This window comes from Suncus etruscus, chromosome 3 (genome assembly GCF_024139225.1).
Source record: "Suncus etruscus isolate mSunEtr1 chromosome 3, mSunEtr1.pri.cur, whole genome shotgun sequence".
Classification (NCBI taxonomy): domain Eukaryota; kingdom Metazoa; phylum Chordata; class Mammalia; order Eulipotyphla; family Soricidae; genus Suncus; species Suncus etruscus.
In genome coordinates this window covers 60,710,042-60,730,079 of record NC_064850.1, presented here as the reverse complement: position 1 = coordinate 60,730,079, position 20,038 = coordinate 60,710,042, and the positions used below count along the sequence as shown (strand labels likewise).

Sequence of the window (20,038 nt, the reverse complement as noted above, 5' to 3'; positions counted from 1 at the left end):
GCAAGTGTCTTACATGCTGTACTATCTCTATGACCCTCATAGGGAATCCTTATTAAATTTTTAATTAAGAAACTATGATTTACAATGTAATCGATGACTTTCATACATACAATTTTTCTGAATGAATTTTTTATATGCATAATATAAAAAATATATTCGTTGGGGCTGTCATGTTTGCATGAATATAGCCTTTGCTCTCTGCATTTTTTTTTTGGTAAAGATAGATTTATTGGTGACAGTTAAGTACAAGTTAATAAATATTGATCCCAAAGAACTCAGATTAGTGGTCCATTTTTTCAATTGACTGTTGGGGTAATAAATTGAAGTCAATCTTGCTTCTTGGGTAATGAAGCCATAACCAGCTGATATATGGCATATGCTGTTCCACCAACTGTAAGAATCATAGTGGCTCTATACAGGAGGGCATCAGATACACCACCCTTTCGATGTGTTGGAATTCCATTATCTTCCTGAAATAGTTTTTGTTTCTCTGGCACCTTATTTTCAAACTGTCTGCGAGAAGCAGTACTTATGGTTCTCAGGTAATCTGACGAAGAGCCATCAAATTCCGGAGCATCTTGCCTTAATGATCTCCAACCGTGAAGCAGACCGAACTGTAGCAATGATTGCCTCGGCGGAACCTGAACTACACTTTTTTGCTCTCTGCATTTTAAGTAGCAATTTTTTTCCTCAATATTTACTCTGACATTGTTATTAAATCATGGTAAGTTCCAAAGCTATTCCAAACTGAGTTTCTGGCATGCAATGTTTTAACAGTTGTTTTCACTTATTACACTCCACCAGTGCTCTGCTTTCCCTGCCAAGGATGACAGACAGCACTGATAGAGTATCATGCATATTACTTTGCCTCCTCTCATTGGCCTGTCCTCCTCCACTTCCCTTGATAGTTAGAGTGCATCCTCTATGACTTGTCTCCATCTCTAACCAAACTTTCTACTTAGGACCAGTTCTCAAGCTCTTACTGTTGAGCTTGTTTATTTCCCATTAAAATTTATTTTCTGAGAGATAATATGAGAGAGATCATTCTATGTCCATCCTTCTCCCTCTAATTTTTCTTGGCAGGATATTTGTCAATTTGGTTCACATAGCAGGAAATCCCATTGCTTCATAATTTCTTATCAGCAATTTTACTGAGTTTTTGAGACCAAATTCATTCTATGCTTTCTCAAGCTTTCTGTGATCTTCTCCTTATGCATGCTTTCACTGAAATTTAAAAACAAACATAGTATGTAGCCTTAGACCCCATTACTTTCTGATGCGGATGCATCTGGGAGGAGGGTCCCAACCATTCTCTGTGCATGTCATAAAGTTCTCTCCATTTGGTAGAATATATCTGAACCACACTGCCTGTCAGGTGGGGGGTTGGGTATTGACCCAGGCCTAACCAGACAAACAGATATGATATGATAGCTCAAAATTCAAATACTAGATGTATGTAAGAGGACTAGGTTTTAGCACAAGCATTACAATGTCTATGAAGTCATAGGGTGTAACTCTGAAGCACATTGCCAGAATGGTAGCTCCTGAGCGCAACTGGAGATGGCTCAAAAAAAAAAAAAAAGCTATTTTATTTGCATTGCTCCTATCTCAATAATTAATATATAAAGCTTAGAATTGGACTGAGGGGACAGAGAGTTAGCTGTTAGTCTTAGCCAAAGCCTCATACTGTCAGGCCTAGAGTCACATTGGGTAGGAAACAAATAAAACATACCAGTTTTAAGTCACTTATCAAGCCCACTATCATAAAATCAGATATAAAATTTAAAAAAGCTCTTAGTTAAATTAGATGTAAGGTTTTTTGAAAGCTAATACACAATACTGCAAAAAACTCAACTATGTTTTGTTTTTGTTAAATGTCTTATAATTTAGTTGTATCAGAATTGCATGAGATCTACTGAGATTCTGCTCTTATTCCAATATTCTACAACACAATTGTTTTCTACTTGTCTGATTCCTTTATTATGTGCACTTCTAGATCTGTTATATTAAGTTTAAAAAATTCCTGTTACATTTTCAGAAAAATATGGACATAACAACAACCAAAAGAGCTTTGTAGTGGGTGCCAGAGAGTTTGTACAAAAGTTATAAATCTTTTATTGTTTGTTTGTTTATTTGTTTTTTATATTTTGGGCCACATCTGTTGATGCTCAAGGGTTATTCTTGGCTACATGCTACAAAATTGCTCCTGGCTTGGGTAACCATTTGGGAAGCTGGGATTCTAACAACCATCTATCCTGGATCTGCTGTGTCCAAGGCAAACACCCTACTACTGTGCAATTGTTTCAGCCAGGAAAATCACTGATCTTAATGTATCTTAATGTATTCTATTTTGGTTTAATCCTGAGGGCATTGGTACTCTGAGCACTCCTAAAAGTGGTCCCAGAATGCAGAACTAGAAGTATGCCTTGTTTATAGTAAGGTGTCATCCCACAAAAACAAAAACAAAAAACAAATAAACGAAGAGAGATAGAGCCTGTTTATTGGCTGTTCACAAGATCTATATTTGCCTACTTCCCAATTGAAATTCATGATTATTTTACAACTTCACTTAAGCTCATTTTATTTTATTAGAAATTATTTATTTGATTATTTTTTTCATTTTGAGCCCTTATTAGCCTGTGCTCAGGGCTTACCTCTTGCTCTGTGCTCAAAGATGACTTCTGGAATGCTAATCATGCCAAATAAGATGCTGAGGTTCATACCTGGGCCAACTACATTCAAGGCCCTCGGAATATTGTTCCTGACACAAACTCCCTCCCAGTTATTGAGAATATATTTTATATTCTTATATATCTCATATTGAGAATATAATTTAGCTCTGGAAGATCTGTTCCCTGTTTAATGGCCAATACATGTTATCTCTCACTATACTGTCAAGCCAGACTCTAGGCTTACAATTACTTCTAAAATAGTTTAGAAATTAACACTTAAGGATGGATATCTAATGACAAAACTCAGGTGCAAAACTGATGAAGAATTGTAAGGAACTGTAATTTTTATTCATGTACGCTACATATTCAATAATTTGGATACCAACATTTAATATAACAATAGTAATCATACTTTACTCACAAACAAATAATGTATATGATCCCTGGGTAAAAGAACTCTATGCTTTGTGTTATACATAGATTACTCTCTTTGGACTTCTAAGCACCCTTTCTTCCTAGTTCACATTAAGCTCGAAGGTCACACTTTAATTTTAATTCTTTCTTTTATAAATAACTTTAGATCAAAGAGTTCATCCGATTGATTATTAAAAAGAATACTTGAATATCCAGTACTTACCAAAACATTCAGGTTTATCAGACCAATCATTGTGACCACATACGATGGAACCCATGGTCCTTCCTTCTTTGTTTACATAGCCAGGTTCGCATTCATAGTCCAGCCGGTCATTGAGCTTAAACAGTGTGCCATTACTTTGTGTTCTGGCATTCTCAAATACTGGCCTATCACAAGATTCTAATGCATATTACAATTAGATATTTTATTTCTAATGTTATGTTGAGATCATTTATAATTGTATAATTCGTTTTCAAGGGACAAAAAAGAGGTATTCTTTAGTATGTATTTTAAAAAATATACAAAACTAAAATAGATCATCAATGATATACTACTCAGAAGAAAAACTCTTCACTTCTCTTTTAATAATTTAAACATATTTTAAAATTTATATTTATAGATTTATTGCATAACCAATAAATTGGGCAAGATTGATTTGTGGATTTTTTTTAGCTAACTAAATATTTTTATAATACAATGCCAATTATAGTATAGACTTTATTACATATATGGCATAGAATGGTGCTTTATTAAAGATTAATTTCTAGCAATACAATTAAATGGTAAAATATTCTATAAATCTTATTTTTTATATTGCAATTTTAAGCAAAGATACAGATTTTACTTTCTCTCTTTTATATGATTATGAGAAATATGCCTGTCCAATGAGCATGGAACCCTACAATATCCCAGAGTTCTATACACAATGATTCTTTTTAAGTCTTATTTTAATGATTGTCTAGTTTGATTTTCTTAAGAAACTGCAGACCACAGTTTATTTTAAAAATTGTCTGGTTTGATTTTCTTAAGAAACTGCAGACCACAGTTTACCAACTTTCATAGATCAACTCTGGCACTGATCATAAAGAATTTTCCACAACAGCTAGTAGCACTTTTGATTCTGAGTATCAGAAATGATAGAGTTTGGCTATTCTTGTTTAAAACCATATGAATTCATTCTGTTCTATCAATATAATGAAGTTCAACACTTTCTTTTGAAACCTAAAGCCAAGATCATGATTCTTCAACTTACGGAGCTCTTAAAACAGTAAAAGTACATTTATGTTAGTCACTACTTTTCTTCACCAAACTCAATCTCACTTACTCAAGAATCTATAGATAAAGATTCAAAAGAAAAGACAAGATATTTATAAATGGATGAAAAACTGTTAAACAAAATTTCATGAGATGGGTAAAGTAGTTATGAGAGGAAAATGTTACTACTATATTTATATAAATAAAAAGAATAATGCTAATATTTGTTTTGTTTTGTTTTGTTTGGGGGGGGGTGACACCCGGAAGCGCTCAGGAGTTACTCCTGGCTCGATGCTATTGTTATTGTTGTTGTTTTGCTGTCTTATTGGCTGACACTCTCCAGTATTTAGGGCCTATTCCTGACAACTGGCACTTCTTAAAGTTTACTCTTAGCTTTGCACTCAGGGACTCATCTTGGAGGGCTCAGGCAACCAAATGAAATGCCAGGCCTTGGACCCAGATCAGCAAATGCCCTGTACAAATGCATTGTACAATAGCCCAGATCCAATTTCATTTCTTTCTAAATTTCTTTAGTCAGTGAAACAAAAAAATCATCTCAACATTATTTTAATTTTTTGTTTTGCTTTTATTTGAAGTCCACATTGGGTGATTCTGAAGGGTTACTTTTGGCTCTGCATTTGGAAATTATTCCTGGCATAGCTTGGGGACCATATGGGATGCTAAGGTTTGAACCTGGATGGGCTGAATGCAAAACAAGTGGAGTACCTGCTAAACTCTCATTCCTGGCTCTTTTTGTAAGGTAAATACTAACCTGACACCAAAATCAGATAGATAGAAATAGTACAAAAAATAAATTTATAAATTTTTTTATCATGGTTAATATAAAAATACAAAATCCAAATTAACCAAACTGTAGAAAACATTAAAGAATCGTAAACTATGATTTGGTGGGATTTACTTCGGGAATGCAGGGTTAGTTAATCGAGATAGTCAATGTAATTTATCATATCAATACAAGGAGAGAACAGAGGATTTATAGATGCAAAGAGAGTATTTGACAAAATCAAAATCTGATTTATGATACAAGCTCTCAAATAGAAGAAACTTTCCTCAATGTGCTTGAAATCATTTGCAAACTCAAGCTAATATCATATGCAATTGTGAAAACGTGAAAGTTTTATTTCAAGGAAGATTGAAGAACAGGATGCCCACACTTTTTACAATTATTTAACTTAATAATGGAAGACATTGCCATAGCAACTAGGTAATAAATATATATTGAGAGATCCAGATTGAAAAAATGTCAACTGTTACTATTAACAGATACCATAATATTATTCTTCAATATTACTAACGTGTCTATGAAAAAGTCCTGGAAATGATATGCCTGTACAGAAAGTGGCAATATAAAAAATCAATTTGCAGAAGCAAATAGTGAAAAGAAAAATTACTGCAATCTCCTTCACTTTGTTCCTTAAAAAATCTAACATATGGGAAAAAAGGACATCTGAGACATACAAAGAAAACTAGCAATCATTACTAAAAAAACTCAGAAGAAAAGCAAAGAAACACAACCACTGTTGATGGATGGGAAAGATTATAATTCTATTCACAACAGTTCACAGTCAGTGAAATACTTATCAATATTTCCAAGTCAATTTTTTTTTATTTTTCGGCCACACCTGGTGGCACTCAGGGGTTACTTCTGGCTATTTGCTTTAGAAATCGCTCCAGGCTTAGGGGACCTTATGCGAATCCAGAGGATCGAACTTTGGTCCGTCCTAGGCTACCATGGGCAAGGCAGATGCCTTAAGGCTTGCACCACAGCTCTAGGCCCTGCAAGTAATTTTCAATGTTATAAATGAAATAGTTAGATGTAGTAATAAATGTCTCAGAAAGGTAAAAGCATTCTTGGGGAAAAATGATGGTCAATTATTCTTTAACCAAATTCTATTCATTGTGGAAATACAAATAAAAATGAGTAATAATTGATACCATAGAGACTAGGTTATTAAAAGGGTAGAAACAGTCATTGTTGATAATGATGTGGAGAAAACAGCCCTCATCTATTGTTGCTGAGAAGGTCTTTGGCTCAGTCTCTGGAAAATAAACTGACCTCCTGCATATATACCCAAAAATACTATGCTGAGAAAGGATTTGCACTCTTGTTGGCTATAGTATTATTGACAGTAAGTAGTGGACTAATACAGGGCTTATATTATGAGAATTCATTGTATTTGCTTTGGGATTTTTTTTTTTATTTTGGGTCACATTCAGTAATGTTCAGTGGTAACTCCTGAGCCTACACTCAGGAACTTTTTTGTAGGTGCTTGGGGGATTACAGGAATGTCAGGGATCAAACCCAACTCAGTCATGTGCAAAGCAAGTGTCTTACATGCTGTACTATCTCTATGACCCTCATAGGGAATCCTTATTAAATTTTTAATTAAGAAACTATGATTTACAATGTAATCGATGACTTTCATACATACAATTTTTCTGAATGAATTTTTTATATGCAGAATATAAAAAATATATTCGTTGGGGCTGTCATGTTTGCATGAATATAGCCTTTGCTCTCTGCATTTTTTTTTGGTAAAGATAGATTTATTGGTGACAGTTAAGTACAAGTTAATAAATATTGATCCCAAAGAACTCAGATTAGTGGTCCATTTTTTCAATTGACTGTTGGGGTAATAAATTGAAGTCAATCTTGCTTCTTGGGAAATGAAGCCATAACCAGCTGATATATGGCATATGCTGTTCCACCAACTGTAAGAATCATAGTGGCTCTATACAGGAGGGCATCAGATACACCACCCTTTCGATGTGTTGGAATTCCATTATCTTCCTGAAATAGTTTTTGTTTCTCTGGCACCTTATTTTCAAACTGTCTGCGAGAAGCAGTACTTATGGTTCTCAGGTAATCTGACGAAGAGCCATCAAATTCCGGAGCATCTTGCCTTAATGATCTCCAACCATGAAGCAGACCGAACTGTAGCAATGATTGCCTCGGCGGAACCTGAACTACACTTTTTTGCTCTCTGCATTTTAAGAAGCAATTTTTTTCCTCAATATTTACTCTGACATTGTTATTAAATCATGGTAAGTTCCAAAGCTATTCCAAACTGAGTTTCTGGCATGCAATGTTTTAACAGTTGTTTTCACTTATTACACTCCACCAGTGCTCTGCTTTCCCTGCCAAGGATGACAGACAGCACTGATAGAGTATCATGCATATTACTTTGCCTCCTCTCATTGGCCTGTCCTCCTCCACTTCCCTTGATAGTTAGAGTGCACCCTCTATGACTTGTCTCCATCTCTAACCAAACTTTCTACTTAGGACCAGTTCTCAAGCTCTTACTGTTGAGCTTGTTAATTTCCCACTAAAATTTATTTATTTTCTGAGATATAATATGAGAGAGATCATTCTATGTCCATCCTTCTCCCTCTAATTTCCCTTGGCAGGATACTCGTCAATTTGGTTCACATAGCAGGAAATCCCATGGCTTCATAATTTCTTATCAGCAAATTTTACTGAGTTTTTGAGACCAAATTCATTCTATGCTTTCTCAAGCTTTCTGTGATCTTCTCCTTATGCATGCTTTCACTGAAATTTAAAAACAAACATAGTATGTAGCCTTAGACCCCATTACTTACTGATGCGGATACATCTGGGAGGAGGGTCCCAACCATTCTCTGTGCATGTCATAAAGTTCTCTCCATTTGGTAGACTATAGCCACGATAACACTCAGCTTTTATAGATTGACCTTGTTGATACGTTTTGGAATACCTTGGACCTTTTCCATTTTCCAAGTCATTAAGAACACATGTTCCTAATGGTAATAAAAATAAAATTTTAAAAATTCAAACTGTTATTAGCTGAAAAACATAAGCATAAAGAAAATTTCATGCTACTAACCAATGTTTTTTAAAAGAAACAAAGTCATTTTAATGCTGTTTATTATTGGTTTATAGTTAAATAAGTATAAAACATACATTTATAAGGTTTCTATTTCTACATCTCCTAAATGTTTTTCTCAAAAGGCATCATAATAAGACTTAATTTTCATCTCAAAAAGCATCATTAGAAGAATTAATTTGCCCTCCAGTTTATAAAACTAGGTTCTTGGACCTGGGGAAATTGTCCAAAAGAGTGCAGTTCACACTTGGCATGGGTTAGCTTCGAGGTTCTATTCTCTGTACTGCATGGCTTAGTGTAGCCTTGGTAGCACCCTCAACACTTCTGGGCAGATAATCCCTAACCTATCACTACATCTTTCACATCAGTGTTCATTTCTTGGTCTTATTATTACATACACAGTTATAGTATGTTTACTCACTGCGGCAAAGTTCTGTTGGCATTGGCTCCCATCCTGATTGTGTGCACGTAATGATGCCATAGAAACGGTTCGATTGAGGCACATAGTCTTGATCACAATAATAGTAGAAATATTTTCCTATGGGTGCTGGAAAGTATGGCTTGTATCTACTTTCATGATATAGGGCTCCATGTGATATTTTTGGAAATTCACAAGGCTTGACTTGAAATAAAAAAGAAGCATATGTATATTGTTTTAATTTAATATGAATCACTTATAAACTTTTACAATGTAATCATAATTTAAATAAATTTAATTAACATTTTTATACTTATTTTATTAGAATCAAGTACAAAAATTATTATAAAATATAGTTTATTGAGGTATTTCAAGGTAAAACTCATTCATTATATTTGGTATTGGAATATGTTTGAATGGTAAATCTCATGCCTTCCATGTTGAGAGTCTTTGTCTGTTCCACAAGATAACACAAATATACAAACACATGTATATATGTATATCATTAGACATTCTGAATCTTATTAGATATATGATATATAAACTTACCTATAACCTCTTCAAGCAGAAAACTAAACATACATATTTGACAAATCCATTTAAACCTAACCCCATGTTGATTGAGTGGTGATAGTGATTTTTCACTCATCTGAATTTTTCATTTGTTCTCTGAAATCATAGAGTTGCCTCTTCTTTGAAGACAAAAAGTAGGAGATAGAGTTTGTTTTTCATACTAAAATGTGTTATATAATTTTTATGATTTGGGGGTATACCATAAAACATGAGAAAAATGATAGTACATATAACCCAGTAAATAACATTTCTGGGGAAGAGAAATAGTACAATGGGTTACATATTTGCCTGCACATATTTGACCAGTTTTGATTGAGGCATCTCATATGGTTCACTTAGGACTAATTGCTGAGTAAGAGGAAGCCTAGAGTCAGGAGTATCATCAGGTATGGCCCAAGAACAAAAAAGAAAGTGAAGAAAAATCTGTGAAAAATTGGGTGGTTGGCTGAGGTTTTGGGAGAGTGGTGAAGAGGGAGTTTTAAGTCATACCCATTAATGCTCTGGACTTAATCCTGGTTCTGTGCTCAGGGATCATCATTACAGTGCTCAGGGGCCATATGCAGTGCTGGAGACTGACCAAGAATAGCTGCATCTTACGCAAGAATGTTAAGACTTAGGAATTAATCTTAAGAATCTTTTAGACTCTCTCTAGTTCGAAGTACTAATTCTTAATAATCAAAGATATAAAATGATGGTCAATATATCAATATTATTGCAATTGACAAAGTAGTACTTTTGGGATCTTTATTATCAAACTAAGCACATTATAATTATACACATTGAGTTATTCTTATGTTCAGAATAATGTTAACTAAGAATGTTAAAGCACTCTTCAAATACCATTTTGGGTGAGGAGCCAAATACAATTGAATTCGGAGGCTACTCATGGACTAGTTCTTAGATGGCCATAAAGTACAAGAAATAACCTGGGACCCCTCATATGCAAAGCATGTGCTCCAGCCCTTGAGCTATGTCCCTGGTAAAGTAGATAATAATTATAAGCTCTATCTTCTTTACAATTAATTTTTTAAATATTGGCATGTGAGCAATAGCACAGTGGGTTAGGCATTTGCCTGATTATATGGTTATCTAGGGTTTTATCTGCATCTCATATGGGATGTCCATCCCACACTGAACACCTCCAGGTGTCCCAATAAACCAAAAAGTTATTGTCATTTTTCTTATGATTTATTTATAGTCTAGTGTTATTAATATAGACTGGTTATTTTTCTATTAAATATGATACTCTTGTCAGCACCTCATGTAAACATAAACTTTGCTTTATTTTTTTTATTCAATTAGATTTTTGTGGAAGTTTCTATATAAACATTTGCTCCTTGCATTTTCTGCTGTTTTTCTATAGCAAAAATTAATGAATGATGCTTTCTCTGCATATAATATTGTGTCTAAAATTCTCATTATTGATAATTTTTTTTACTTTATTTGAAGGTCTTGTGATGAAGATCAAAATGCTCCTTTAGTTCTCTTCCTTCTAAAAAGCTTCACGTTTTGACTTTTTTTTAGAATAAGAATTGAATTTTATGTAAACCATCCTGATATATTGAGGTTTGTTAGTTACCAACACTGCTACTTGGGTTAGCTTGACTTTTTGGCTCTATAAGAAATGAATTCTTGGATGGAATGATAAGTCAGCAGCACCCTAGATGGTCCTCCCAGCAACCAGGTGTGATTCCTCACCAAGTGCACAGCCAAGAAAAAGCCTTGTGAATCACCTCATGTGGTTCCAAAACAAAAACAAGTCCCCCCAAATAAAACCTTATTAAACTTATTTAAATTCATTGCAGAATGATAAAAAAAAGTTTTGAAATCTCATGGTCTGGTTTTTGAACTAGTATGGTCATTCATTTTATATGGTGTTCTATAGGAATGGATCAAATAAGAGCAACTAAAAATACTTTCAAATGTAAAAAATGGGCATATAATAAAAAGTATTATAACCATAAGCCTTTATCATTTTTCTACTCTGTCTGAACATGTTTTAATTTGTCATTTTAGCACTTCAACAAGCAATCACTGAATAAAATATATTCTTTATAATGAAGCACTGAGGTCAGCAACATTTAGTCTAATTCTACTTCTTAACATTTCAATTTATGTTTATATATAAATATATATATATAGTCTCATTACCAGCAAACTTACTTTTGTTAAAGTTCTTCTCAAAACAGTCTCAACATTAGATTAAAATATTTATGATTTAGGGGCGGGAGCTGTGGTGCAAGCGGTAGGGCATTTGTCTTGCACACAGTTAACCTAGGATGGACTGTGGTTTGATCACTCGGCATCCCATATGGTCCCACATTTCAGAAGAGTTTTCTGAATGCATAGCTAGGAATAACCCCTGAGCATCCATCACCATGTGTGGTCCAAATAACAAAAGATAAAATAAAATAAAATAAACCTTTCATGAATTAGAGGCCAGAGAAATAATACATTGGATAGAACATTTGCCTTGCATGCAGTTTGATCTCTAGCATAGGTCCCATGAGTACCTCTAGAAACAACCCCTGAGCATAGCCACGCATGACCCAAATCATTTTTTCTATAAAATATTTATGACATACAAGCTGTTTCTTATCATAATTTAAAATGATCATTCTGTACATGAAATGGGTTTATGATATGCATGACAGCACTTCAGCAAATTGCAGTGTTAAAAATAAACAGAAAGGAAGAAGCAGAGAAAAAAGAGAAAAATAAAGAGAAGAAATAAGTGCCATAGAGGTAGGCAGGGAGCAGGGCAGGGCAGAGGAAAACTAGGGACATGAAGGCAGAAACTTGGCACTGGTGAAGAGATGGATTTGTATTTTATATGATAAAAACTCTACCCCCAATTATTATTATTAATTATTTTGGTTTGGGGGCCACACTTGGTGAGGCTCGGGGGTTATTCCTGGCTATGTGCTTAGAAATCGCTCCTGGCTTGGGGGACTATATGGGATGCTGGAGATTGAACCCTGGGTCAACCATGTGCGAGGCATAGCAAATGTGCTATGGCTCCAATCCTATTAATCCTGGACTACTTTTTAACTGTGTATCTCATAGCGATTCAATTAAAGAATTTGTTTTTTTAAAGAAAAGTGGAGAACTAAAAAAATAAAATAGAAGCTTTGTAGAATATGTTTATAGTCACACAGCTTCTTTCTTTGACCCAAGCCCAACATGCTATCACTATTAAATGCCACATTTTAGAGGCAGTTATTCACATAGAAGTTTTATTTTAGGGGGCACACTTAGTAGGGCTCATAGGTTATTCCTGAATCTGCATGGACTCAGTTTTGGTAGTGCTTAGGGAGGGAATGCAGGGGCTCAAACCCATGATGGTTTCATTCAAGAAAGCACTATACTTGCTGTAAAACCTCTCTGGCCTCATGACATAGTATTATTTTTGAATGATGTATGTACCCTAATGCAGATTCATTACCTTGATCACATTTTGTTACAGCTGTGAACTGCTTTCCAATTTTTTTTACTGTAATCAACTAACCATGTCTGTAATTAATTTGAACAACAGCACCAACCTAGAGCTATAAAACTAACCAGTTAGAAAGCTACTGAATTACTAAAAAGAGTTTCAAATGTTTCATATTTTACTAGGATATTATTATTTCATTTCCTCTATATCATAAAATTATTGGGTGAACTAAATAATAAAGTTTTCCTAAGAAATTATCAAATAACAACTTACCAAATATTTGTAATATTCCTTATAAATGTATTAAAGTGTCAAGAGTTGTTCGATAAGCTGTTTACCTGTCCATGCTTCCTATGCTCTTCAAAAAATATGGAAATATCTATGGAATAACAACTGATGCTGTAATACAGTTGTGGTGATCTACCATTTATGAGCCAGTCATAACTTTAATTACATGTTTCCCTTTATATTTATTTTACACATTAAAATCTTTTGCATACTGATCAGTTTCCTCAAATACATGTTTTGTTAACTAATTCTGTACTTATGGGTGGAATAAATCTTGATGTCTTTTACCTAATAACTGCCTGGATACATTTTTCTTCATGAAAGATCTAATTTAATTATAATATCCTCTCTCAATGAGCTCTGAGTCATAAAAAGGAATATATATATATATATATAAATTCCTTATAAAAGAAAATAAAACCATCACTAGAAATGAAATAATGAACAGAATGGCATTTTGCTGTGAATTATGGTTTAAGGAAAGTCTATATCTTTCAGTCTCATCCCTCCACAAAACAAAAATAACTGCACTTCACTTCTCCACATATGTGTTGATCCTAGGACTCAGTTCCTATGGATTTATATGGCTTGGGGACAAGAGACATTTCAAGGGGCTGGAATACATGTACTGTATGCTGGAGTCCTGGGTTTATTCTCTGGCCCTTCATGGTCCTCAGATTATCACCAGATGCAAACCCAAAACACTAAACTTGGAGTAGCTCCTGTGTCCTGCCTGTGTGACCCAAAATCAAATAAGTAAAAAGAACTTAAACAGCTGAAATAATAGCATGTCACCAAGACATAAATGACATAGGTGCTTCCTCTTTTGTTTCAGTTCCCTAAGTATGGAGAAAGTCAACTGCTTTTCCAGAAAACTACATCCAAGACAAATAATAATGAACTGTTGATGTTTTCTGCCAAAGGCACATGAGCACAACATCCTGTATGCTAGTCCTCTAGCTATTAGATATTTGCAGCCCAGAAAACACCCCATGTGCAACCCAGGAGAGTGTACTTCTGAATTAGTCTTTAAGTCACTCCCAACATCCTGAGTCACAGAAAAATAAGAAATTTGGGGCTGGGAGCTGAACCACACTGCCTGTCACGTGGGGGGTGGGGATTGATCCAGGCCCAACCAGACAAGCAGTGTCTGCCATTGCTGCTGTGACAGATAGGCTAAGTCTAAGAGGTAAACCAAGCCCCTGTCTGACAAGTAGAAGGGTGCCGGAAATTGACCCAGGCCCCAACCTCCACCACACTTTCTGACAGGTAGAGGAAAAGGAGAAACCTTGCTGTGGTTGGGCAAGGTAGAGGGGACCTATGCTTTCTGGAAGGTAGTGAAAGAGGAGACTTGTGGGCAGGGCCAAACCTTAGCAACCTCAGCCTTCTTACACACCTAAACCTGCACTCCAGATTTGGGACTCAGGCCAAAGCCACAGGTGACAAAGGAGGGCTGAAAACTGAAGGCATTACACTCCAAACCAAACCACCAAATGCAAAGAAATATGGGTAAAATATGGAAGACATTAACAACTGGGGATATAGAGAGAAATCCTAGCAAGTTTTCAAGTCCACTAAAATGCATGGGCACAATAGATAGGACCTAAAAGCAGCAATGAAAGCCATGGCAAAGAAAATTGAAGGAATCACTAGCCAGCGAGTTAAAGAAATTCATAGATGAACAAATCAACCAACTTAAAGAACTTTTACAGAAGATGAGAGCATCCATGCAAATGGGATTAAAAAAATAAAAACGTATTAGCAAGACATAATAGCAAAATTACACCGTTGGACAATTGAATGGAAGAACTTGAGAAAACCTGCAAACCAATAATGACATAGAAGCCAATAAGGAAAAAAAAAGGTAAAGCATTGGAAGAAAAAGTTAGGTATTTAATGAACAAAAATAAAAGAAATAATCTATGGATTGTAGGAATACCAGAAGGGGAAGAAATAGGAAAAGATGAAGAACAAGTGGTCAGGGGGGAAAAAAAGCAGAAAACTTTCCCACCATCTGGAAAGAGGATGCAAATCCAGGTACAAATCCAGGAGGTGAAAACAGTCCCTAATAAAATAGACCCTAATAAACCAACACCAAGACATATAGTAAACAAAATGTAAAAATATAAAAAATAGAAAGATGAACTCCTTAAAGCAATAAGGGAGAAAAAAGCCTCAAATAAAATGAAAGGAACATAATAATCATTCCATCTCCTATTTGATGCAACTCAAGCAACAACACACTGAAATGACATATTTAAATGACTGAACGAAAGAAACTTCCAACCTACAGTCCACTACCTAGCAAAACTCTCATTTATATGGGAGGGAGGACTAAAAATATTCCCAGACAAAAAAGAACTTGCATTATTGGTGCAAACAAAACCAATTCTAAATGTTCTACTGAGAGATGATTTAGACAATCTTATTCCCTGATTGTAACAATATCCACCCTACACAATACAACTGAACAACAGTCCTCTCTGTCAATAATCTCCTTAAATGTCAATGGACTAAACTCTCCCATTAAAAGACACATAGTGGAGAGTTGGATTAGAAAACAAAAACTGAATTTCTTCTTCCTGTAGGAAACACACCTACAAGTGCAGGATAGACACAGGCTTAGAATACAAGGATGGAAATCAATTATTCAAGCCAATGGAAAATAAAAAAAAATCTGGGACAGCCATTTTTATATCAGACCATATTGCATTCAACCTCAAGAAAGTAATCAGAGACAAAGAGGGTCACTACTTACTGATCAGGGAAACACTAGACCAAGAAGTACTAATTCTGTTCAATATTTATGCACCAAATTCAGAGCCAGAAAAATATGTAAGGCATTTGCTTGCAAACCTGGAGAAGAAACATATAGAAGGAAATGTGATAGTAGTTGGAGATCTCAATACTCCACTATCACTTCTGAACAGATCCACCAGACAGAAAACTAGCAATGAAATAAGAGCCCCAAATGAGAAATTGGAAGAACAGGGCTAATGGACTTATATAGTCTTCTACCCCCAGAAAGCAGACACACATTCTTCTCAAGTGCACATGGAACCTTCTCCAGAATAGACCAGGCTTTAGGATATAAATCTAACTTGGATAAAGTCACAAATATAAGGATTATTAGAAGCAGCCTATCAGATATCTATGCAACAGAGTTCAAGATTGAAGTTATGGAGAAAATCCAACAACTGGAGATTAAACAACATGCTGCTCAACTACAGCTGGATCAAAGAGGAACTCAAGGAAGAAATAAAAAGATTGCTTGAGACAAACAATAATGAAGATAAAAATTGTTAAAATCTGTGGGACACAACAAAAGCAGTAATTAGGGGAAACATAGCAATACAGGCTTATGTCAGGAAAGAGGAAAATGACAAAGTAACAATTTAAAGGAATACCTTAATAAATTGTAAAAACAGCAGCATAGAAACCCAAACACAATCAGAAGACAAGAAATAATAAAAACCAGAGCAGACATAAACAACACAGAAACCAAAAAAAAAAAAAATTAAAAAAATCAATGAGACCAGGAATTGGTTTTCGAAAGAATAAACAAGATAGACAAACCATTGGCAAGACTCACCATAACAAAAACAAAACCAAACAACAACAACAACAACAACAACAACAACAATAAACCAAAGAGGATAAACTTCCAAATAAATCAGATCACAAAATAAAGGAGAGAGATTACAACAGAACCCCAAGAAATCCAGCACATCATGAGGACTTATTATGAATAACTATATTCAGTCAAGTTAGAGAACAGGAAGAAACTAAGAGATTCTTGGAAAAATGTAATCTTCCAAGACTGAATAAGGAGGATGTAGAAAGCCTAAACAGGCCAAGCACATCCAAGGAAATTGAATCAGTAACTAAGAAACTAATGCTGAAACCTTCATTTAGCGAGGCCCAATCCCATCACTGACAAAATGCCCAGAAACTGGGAAAACCTCCCAACTGCGATGCACCAACCAATTCTCTTGTATTTATTAACTTTTTTTACCTTATTTTTACTATATTTACCTAATTTTCTATTCTCCTCTTTTATCTTTTGCTCTCTCTTCCTCTTTTTCTTAAGCTATATCTAAGCTAATTATTTATCTTAATTCAACCATTCCTTAAGAGCTCAGACCCATCCTATTAGGGTCAGATCTCTAACACCATCTTAAAAATAGATTACTAATGTATGTCTTTATGTGGGTATAAGCATAGAGAAAGGACATCTATATGAGAGCCAAACCTAAATTGTAAACAATCCATGCCTATAGTGTATATAACCCTTCCTATATACTATCTCTCCCCACTCCTTCAGATATCCTACTATCCTTTCAACCCCCCATTTCCAATATCCTGCCTTATTAATGCTCTTTACCCTCAGTTTTTAACCCATTATGTATCAAGACCGACCTCCTGCTCCAATAAGCCATCACCCAACTCCCAAGCAAATGGTCACCCACTCAGCCCCACATCTCATTCCCCATCAAGAAACTACAATCAACACCCCTACTGACTCATGCTCTGTGGCCCTCTTTCTCACACCCCCCCTTCAAATGTGGATTGTTGCTTGATACCAGACTCAGCTTCACATGGACCCTACTGCAAGAACTCTACCCAAGCCCTTTCTGCTGCAAATCATTTCTCAAACTCAACAAGACCAGGCTGTGTGATGAAAATGTGCCTGAGATTCCACCCCAACAAGATTATCTCAAAAGACAATGGGGAAAGCCTACATTTCCTTTATAAGTTTAAGACCTATATAATACTACCTCTTAACCTGTTTCCCCAAGTCTAATGTCTCTTGCATCACTTTGTTCCCTTAATTACTTTTTTAAACTCATTTTTATTTATTTTTTCCTTTATATATATAATGTCTTGTTTTAGTTTTACTTCTCTTCATTAACTTCACCTGTTTTAGTTCTGCTTGGTACACAAATCTACAAGAAAAAGTCTTGCCTGGGATAAAAGCTCAGGTCAAAAATAGGGCACAGCAAACGCAACCCCAAATGCACCAGCAATATAACATGGTACAATTCCTTTCTGCAAAGGCATATTGAAAAAGGGGAAATTTTACATATAGAAAAAAGCTCTTATATATTAGGGATAAGATCTCATACATTTTACAATACAGGGGCACCTCCCACCTTGAACATATGTCAGGTGGACCCAACTTCGACTCCAGGTGATAGACAGTGACCATCAAACCCCAAACCCTAGATCCCAGACACAGAACTGACACAGTTTTTCGCAACAGCTCCAGGAACAAAACTCCCTCTGGGACATTCTTAATACTGCTCTGACACAAATATGTGCCCATTTTGATATGACATCCTGACAATGAGGAAATGGCAACAACTTGACCTAAGAGCAGGTTGTCTTACCTCACCACCTAACGATAAGATGAAATCAGAAGACATGTCTTTCTTTGATCTGTGCAAAAGCCAAGATCGCTATCTACAAAACACTGACTGTGACCACCATCACTGGGTAGAACATATCCTGGGACCAAAAAAAAAAAGACCCTAGTTTATGCTTTGGCCTACCATCTGTACAACAACCAAGATCTCTAATACCAGAGGTCTGACTGAGACAATTGCAACTGAGCATTATCTTCTGGAAATATAATGAAAGACTCTATCCTATGCTTTGTCTTAGGATCTGTGCAAAAACCTAGAAGATCAACTACAGGAGACTAATTAAAACAACAGTGATGGAACAGATCTTCTAGAACCATAAAGAATCCATCCTAGGCTTCATCCTATGACCTGTGCAAATACCAAGATCTCTAGCTACAGAGACCTGATTTTATCATCCATGACTGAACGGAAAGTTTTCAGATACCACAAAAGACCTAGGGGAGAAGAACATGTACAGAGCCTGTAGTTATTCCCATGACAGTATACTTCTAGGGCAGAAAAACCCTTTCCTTTTTAGACCAAGGAAATTTCCTTTCTAATCTCACCAATATTTACTGTGCTTAGCAAGAAAAAGCACAAATTAATTTTTTTTGGTTTGTTATTGTTTGTTTTTTTTTCTCGTTTCTTTTTTGTGCTTTGTTTTGTTTTTATTTCAGGATTATGGTTATTGTATAGTTTCTGTCTTTATTGCTGTGGTGCTTTTCTGGTTTTTGTTTGATTTTTTTATTGTTGTTAAGGTTTTTTTCTTTTTCCCTTTCTTTTCTATTTTTGTTTTTATATTAATATCTTTATTTAAATACCTTGATTACAGATATGATTGTAGTTGGGTTTCAGTCATGTAAAGAATGAAGACTCCTCCTATTTTTTTACTTCTTTGATTTTTTTGCCCCAATTTATTTTTTTCTTTCCTTCAAACAGAATCACATAACTTGAACCATATTGTTATGCCTCACACATTGAGGGGAAAATAATGGAAGGTACTAAGACCAAACAGTTGTATGAATATCAAATAGAAATAAAAAATGAGAGTTTTCACCTCAAAGGAAATAGTGCCCAGGATACAAGAGCCACCCACTGAGTGGGAGAAACTATTCACCCAATACCCATCAGATAAGGGGCTAATCTCCAAAATATACAAGGCACTGACAGAATTTTACAAGAAAAAAAAATCTAATCCCATCAAAAATTGGGGAGAAGAAATGAACAGACACTTTGACAAAGAAGAAATACAAATGGCCAAAAGACACATGAAAAAATGCTCCACATCACTAATCATCGGGGAGATGCAAATCAAAACAACAATGAGATACCACCTCACTCCCCAGAGAATGGCACACATCACAAAGAATGAGAATAAACAGTGTTGGCGGGGATGTGGAGAGAAAGGAACTCTTATCCACTGCTGGTGGGAATGCCGTCTAGTTCAACCTTTATGGAAAGCGATATGGAGATTCCTCCAAAAACTGGAAATCGAGCTCCCATACGATCCAGCTATACCACTCCTAGGAATATACCCTAGGAACACAAAAATACAATACAAAAACCCCTTCCTTACATCTATATTCATTGCAGCACTATTTACCATAGCAAGACTCTGGAAACAACCAAGATGCCCTTCAACAGACGAATGGCTAAAGAAACTGTGGTACATATACACAATGGAATATTATGC

The 20,038-nt window shown here is 35.2% G+C and overlaps 1 protein-coding gene and 2 pseudogenes across 1 annotated transcript in view; all 3 read right to left on the bottom strand.

The window, feature by feature from the left end:
- LOC126004327 (complement factor H-like) overlaps positions 1 to 20,038 on the bottom strand; it is a 104,929-nt gene that overhangs the window by 73,406 nt on the left and 11,485 nt on the right. The window lies entirely within an intron of this gene.
- LOC126003493 (cytochrome c oxidase subunit 7A2, mitochondrial-like) lies at positions 207 to 652 on the bottom strand (annotated as a pseudogene).
- LOC126003495 (cytochrome c oxidase subunit 7A2, mitochondrial-like) lies at positions 6,894 to 7,272 on the bottom strand (annotated as a pseudogene).